Consider the following 7,220-nt stretch of genomic DNA (forward strand, 5'->3'; position numbering starts at 1 on the left):
GACTCTGCTGCTAAAATCAAGGCGAAGAGTGGTATTGCAGCTAGTCTTAACACTATTAGACATGTCATTCGTAGGTCACAACATTTGAAGTAAATCCAATACGGCGACATAATAGAATAGATTTTTGCAGAAGAAATATGACGTGGAAGGAAGAGTGGACAAAAGTGGTATTTTCTGCGAATTTTTTTTTAATTTAGATGGCCCGGACGGGTATAATTTCTATTTTCATGACATGAGAAAGGAATCAAGGTTTTTGGAGCGCCACCATAGCCGAGAAGGCTGTGTAATGGTGTGGGGGGCAATTTCCTGGTTTGGAACAGTTGATCTGGAGTTTCCCGCGTTGAAAATGACGGCAAACTACTATACAAGCAAATGTTGCAAGAAGCTTTTCATAAGGTTACAAATATATTTGGACTAATACCATGAACTTTTCAACAAGACAACGCGCCAATCCACAACGCTAGGATCATTAAAAGTTGGATAGCCGAGAATAATGTTACCTTACTTCAATGGCCACCGTACTCCCCGGATCTAAATATTTAAGAAAACGTATGGGGATGGATAGTTCGTAGAGTGTACGACTCTGGACGACAGTATGATGACAAAAAATCACTTACTGCTGCTATCAAAGAGGCATGGAGTGCAATTTCACTTAATAACTTAAAACAACTGTATGATTCACTTCCCAACAGGGTTTTTAAAATTATTTCAAATAAAGGTGGTAGCACACATTATTAAAATATCATTTTAAATAAAAAAATACCCTCTTTACTGCATTTTTTCAATTTGTTTCCTTATTTAAGCGAATGTTTCTATTTAAGTTTCGCCAAAAAAAACAGTGTTTTTAATGAAGTAATTAGAAAAGCGGTTAAAATAAGCTAATGGTATTTTCCTGAATTATTCTTTCTATGTAGTTTTATTTGCAATAGATCCATCTTATAAGAACTTAAATAAAAAGGTGAATTTAAAATTTACCAAAGCGCTGCACGGTCTGATAGTAAAAAAAAGTTTGTTTCTATTCAAGTGGAGCGGAGTGTATGTATATATAAAACTAATTTAAGAAACCGCTTCAAAGATTTTTAAATTTATAAGATTTTTTTTGATTATTAAAATATCATTTCAATATTTTAAGACAAACTTTTTGTTATAGGTAAATTAAAACACTTTAAAATATAAGTTACATTTGTAAACAGAGTCTTGGAATTCAGGATATACTCAAAAAATTTTAATGGTAGAAAAAATCTGGTAGAAAATACCAGAAAAAAACTTGTACAATAGTCCAGATTTCGTGGTAAATAGCTCCAGATTTCCTGATTAAAAGAAATCTGGTTTTATTTACCAGAAATCTGGTTTTATTTACCAGAAATCTGGTTTCCTGGTAAAATTTTTGACAGAAAATTTTCTGGTAAATAATACCAGCGTCCTGGTAGAAAGTATTTTTTTCTGGTAAAATGAATATTATCTGGAATCTGGCAAATAGAACCAGTTAATTTATTTTCTGGTATATTTTTCCTGGTACATACAACCAGTCTTCTGTTTTTTATTACCAGAAATACTGGGAGTCTAAAAATTATCTTTTATCTGGTAAATAAAACCAGCAATGTTATTGTTTGGTATATTTTTTCTTGGTAGATAAAACCAGGCTTCTGGTACTTAATACCAGAAATTCTATGAGTTTAGGAATTATCTTTTTTCTGGTAAATAAAACCAGGAATTTTATTGTCTAGTATATATTTTCCTCTTAGGTAAAAATCATATTTTAGTACAGTATACCTATCAAGCCAGGAAAAAAAATTCGTGTTATATTTTACCAGAATTCAGGTACCTATATTTTTACCAGAAAAAAATCTTCCTGGTATATTTTACCATAATTCTGGTATATTTTTACCAGGAAAAAAATATTCCTGGTATATTCTACCAGAGTTCAGGTACATTTTACCAGGAAAAAAAATATTCCTGGTATATTCTACCAGAATTCTGGTATATTATTACCAGGAATACTGGGGAAAATGTTACCAGGGAAAAAATATTCCTCGTATATTCTACTAGAATACTCGGTTTATTTCCCGGTATAATTTTTACCAGGAAACATAATTCTCCTGGTATATTCTAACAGAAATCTCGTGTATTTTACCAGGAATTCTTCGAAAAATCTCCTTCGAAAAGACGCCTGGTAGGAATCGAAAAACCACTTTTTCTGGATAAATTTAGCGGTAAATCTGGTCACCGGTACCAGTTTTTTTTTGAGTGTATGGTTTTTGCTGCAAAGTGCTGCACTTTATTAAAATTGCAATGAACTTCAATTCGTTCAAATGATAAGCTTCGAACATTATAATTTAATTATGATTTATGCATTACAACCCCACTACTGACACGGAAGCAGTCTTATCTGGATGTCCTATTTTCGATGACTCTTCGAACATTGTGGCCACGAATGTCATTCTACAAGTATTCAATCGTTATCGGCGCATGAACTTGGAGGACAATTAACGATCAAATGTGGTACGAGCTGTCCACATCGTGCTTGTTAAAATGATTAACAAAAAGGTCAGTAATCATAGTACTATTTTAAGCACAACATTTGTCACGGTAAAAATTACCGCGACAAGAACCATTTTCTCCGTCATCCAAATACTTGTTCCTCCCTCATCCATTCCTACAGGTTTTTCCTACAATCTACTGAGAAAGAGAGGGGCAGCCATGGTCCATCAGCCATCGGTTCACTCTCTCAGTACTTTGGAAAGAAACATAATCATTGATGTCGATTTTCCACTGTAACTAAGGTGACAGACGGGCGGTCATGTCAAATACTAAGAACGGGTGACAGCCAGTCCCCAAAGAATGAGTATAATTACCACCATAAGTGTCAGACGGATGGTCTGACTCCAGTAAACCAAATTGGCACGGTCGACATTTGGTCTCCGAATTCCGAAGTTACTCCATGGGAGAATGGCTTCAAGCCCAACTTTTACACCCTCATTATACTTAAATGTACAAGATGGAACCATAACGTAAGTCCCTATTTCCCCAAATCTGCGCGAAAGTAAAACGAAATAACTTTAAAACGCGTGTAGCGAACTTCTGCCACATTTCTCTTCCCACAATTGTTATTAATCGAAACTTACTAATTTCCACCAAGTTTCCACAGTTATATTTGCTTTGCTGGGAAATATCGGTGGGGAAAAATGCAAAGTGTGAACAATCAAATTTCTTGAGTTCCAAGGTTTTTCTTTCATTCAAAATTGAATTGGGGATGTTAGGTGGCTGAATGCACCCACTGCATTCCCGCCTATAAGTCAGAGTAGAGCGCGGCGAATTCAAGGGTGACTTGCATTAAGCTGGGGAGATTAAAGTGCGAGTAAGAGAAGGCTATTGGGTTTGCAACTGCGTTGGCACACTCACGCAAACAAGCTGAGTGTTGCTGAAAAAATGACGCGACCGGAAACCCAAGTCACTGAGTTGCTGAAAGCACTGGGTTTTTGAAGAAAAAGGCTTCATCCAGGCTTGGAAAAAGCCTGGGAACTCACTTTTTTGTAAGCTACGAAATCGAATAGATCGAAAGAAAAGTAATTTTGGAAGATAGAAATTTGATTGGAAAAAAAATTAATTTGAGGAATTGTTTTGAAAATTTAAAAAAAGGAGAATAATTTTGGAGATTTGGTGAAATATACTCTTTGAGATATAGGAGAGGAAAAGAAGGAAAATTGGTTAAGGAAGGAAGGGAAATCTGGCATTAGAAATAAGCTAAGTATAATAGTTTGGTTTATTTGATTAAAAATTATTTCCGTTGAATCACATTATTTCGTTGGCGAGACATTGTTCAAAAAAAATTATCGTTTGGCTTTAGCTGTTCGCTTTATTTCCGAAAATTTTGAAAATTATTTCCAAGACTTAATTTTTTATTGAAACTTCTTTCACCGTCGGTTTCGCTCCGAAGGTTTGCAATTTCCTTAATTATAAAAAAATTGCTCTCGCTCTATTTCTCAATTTCAGGATAGACACCCCTGTGGTCACCGACATTTTTATATTCTGATCAATTTAATTGATCACCTACGATATCATCTCAAATAGGATATCAATTTATTTGCTGAACCCATCCTAAGCTGAGTGGCCGGAGATATCAGCATCATACGTGCTGAATGTGCTAAATTTTTTTACGACCTTCTTTACGTTCTAGGTTCTAGTCTTCGTCGTGGTTTTGTTCGGGATTGTCGTGGTCGTCGCGTAGCGTGGAAAAATTATAGCAACACATTTTCCAAAATTATTACGAACACCGAAAAACTATGATGGACGTGTAAAACATAGCATGCAAATTCATATTACGAAACAATTCGGTGATAGTTTTATTTGTTGATTCAAAACAATTGGCGATTACCAGCGTTTTAAATCATGTTCGCTTTAAGTCCGTTAAAAAAAATTGATACAAAAACAACTTCCACACAATTTTCAGGGAGCAAAGGACTGCACTATTTAAGCCTGTTCGATTATATATACTTTCCATACATAGTTCGAAATTATTGTTGCGCATTAAGACTAGTTTTTTAATCACGAATCTATCGATCCTTGACTCGGTAAACCAACGAATTATTAATTTAAATTTGATAAATTCTAAAGGTGCTAAGTTTCTATATACAATTTGATCTCACTTCGCACAAGAAAACATTAAAAGCGAATTCTTACCGAATTTCTTCCCTTGCTCATGAACTTATTCTTTTTGCTCTGACCATCGAATGTCGGACAAAAAATGCTTAAATTGAAGCTTAATGAAATAAAAATCAACAAATACCACCAAACCACCTTTAAAATAATATGTAGGTAAACGGTGTATCTTATGCTTAACTTATTTTTAATTGCAATCAATTTTTATTCCATAGATTTATTAAATTGTTTAATAAAAACATAAGCCCTTTTAAATATAGGTATATGTACATATTTGTGTATGTAGTTTGGTTTAAAGTTTGAAACAAAATTAAAATTCATAAATCAAATTTTAATTTCATAAATCGCGGCGCGGCTAAGGAAACGAAAGTGTAATTAAAACTCACCCGCCCATTAATACTAATTAGAATCCAGTATGAAACAACCTTTCTCCCTTATTCAGCATTATAATTCCCAGGGAGTTGAGTCCTGTCGTCCTCGTGCAACCAAACAACCTATGTATACTCCTATACCCTATACCCACAAAAACACACCCACACGCCCCGCTTAGAAAACAAGGACCATTAGAGAGCTTTTATATATCGGCAGCAGTACACCAAACCACCGACAGCATCCCAGGAGCACCAGCAGAACTAAATCCATACCCCAAGAACAAACTAAGAGGCGGGCGTTTGGGTCGGTGAAAAGGGGCAGAGGGGTTTTGCTGTTTTAAATCATAAACACACTACAAACCCGCTCGCTCGCTCGCTCGTTCTGCACAGTGTGCAGGCAGGCATCATCCTGATTCATAAAAGGACTAGAGAATGGATAAGCATTTTTAATACAGTTCAGCCAGGATAAAAGTGGAATTTGCATAAAATAATTACAAGGCTACACCGACGACTACACGGATGTGTGACTATATTTCTTTTATTCTATTTGCTTTAGCGCAAAGATTTGCCAGCTATCAATGGAACTCATAAAAAAGCAGGCAAAAAGAAGTGGGAAAGTATATCTTAAGAAATTCATATCTATCTTCTCGTTCCACATGCAACACATTAAGATATGCGAATAAATATGAATACACCAAAAGGGATTGAAAACGAAGAGTAAGATCTGGAGCTGGAGCTGGTTGCGAGGGGGAGTTTTATCAATTTACTTTATGGTTTTATGGTTAACTCGGGGTAGCTAAACTTTTTGTGAGCACAAAATAAGTTCTTAAAGTGGGTCCCAACATATTCTTTTGAAAATGTACTTTTATTTACTTAACTACCCGGCTAACCGACCTCCCCGCCGCCCCTCGCTGTCGGCGCTGCTAACATCACCCCAGGAAGAGGAGGGAGGTAGATGATGGGTAAAATATGAAGTTATACACCCACTTTAGAAGTGCTTAAGTGATGAGTGTACAGGAAGCTATAAGGAATACATCACGTGCCTCCGAGAGGGGATGGTTAGGTTATATTTAAGGGTTGTTGGCATTAGCATCAGCCGAAGGGGGGGGGGAGTAAAACTCGCACATAAAAGTTCGTTCTGAATAAAAGACTCCATCAGTATTCAAAATATTCGCCAAAAATATGCTGAGTGGGAAAAGTTTATTTCGCATGTTGATATCGCTGTGCGAGGAGAATGATGCGAAGACCCGTGAGCCGTGACAGTCAAGACATATTTTCCAGCCAATTTGTTCGTCATAAAGTATCCACAAATAACGAAATTAGGCGAGCAGACAAATGGCGTGGAAATTCAAATACCTACTGACGATGATGCGAAGTCTGAGTGCGAGTTGAAGTTTTTTAAATGATATAAATATAGCAAGGGTCGACGAGAGGAGACGTGACGCGACGGGCGCAGGATATGCCGCACATTGCAAAAGAATGCCTAAGAGTCACGCTGACGACGTTGATGGAAGGTACACGCAAACTTTTCAAAAGAAGAAAATAAACTTAAATACATTTAAGGAAGAAATTGAAGATCTTTACATTCTTCTATACAGGAATAGCCTTCTTATAATAGTGTTAAATATACAATCTGGCATCGTAATTGGAAAATTATATTGTGTTTTTGACATTCCATCATAAATAATAATTGTTGCTTCGTTTCCTTTTTTTTGAAGTAGTTTATATTCAACTTGATTTCTATTCATAGTTATTTGAGTGAAAATGAATAATTCCTGTTGCTTTAAACAGACTTTTCAAATACGAAGGCATTACATTTAATATGAAAACTGTTTGGTAACATTCTTTGTAATGAACTCTATCCCCTATTTCTGTTCTGTACATTTAGCCAAAAGTGATGTGCCACCATTTTTAATAGAGATATCTTGAAAATCAGTTCTAAAAATTAATTAAGTCGTTAAAATCAGCTGTAAACGTTCTCGTTTACGGGTGAACTTTGAAACTAGCTTTAAAAGTGATTTTAAAGAAATACATTGTTTCTCTGATTATTTTAATAATAATCCTGAGTGATTTTTTAGCTATTATCTTTTTTTGAAAACACTGCTTTAAACAGCTGATTCACGTTTTTTGTTTTACTGTCAAACATCTTCAGTTTGGTCTATAATTTAACCATTAATCGTCTTACAAATG

The sequence above is a fragment of the Eupeodes corollae genome, chromosome 2, assembly GCF_945859685.1.
Source record: "Eupeodes corollae chromosome 2, idEupCoro1.1, whole genome shotgun sequence".
Taxonomy (NCBI): Eukaryota; Metazoa; Arthropoda; class Insecta; order Diptera; family Syrphidae; genus Eupeodes; species Eupeodes corollae.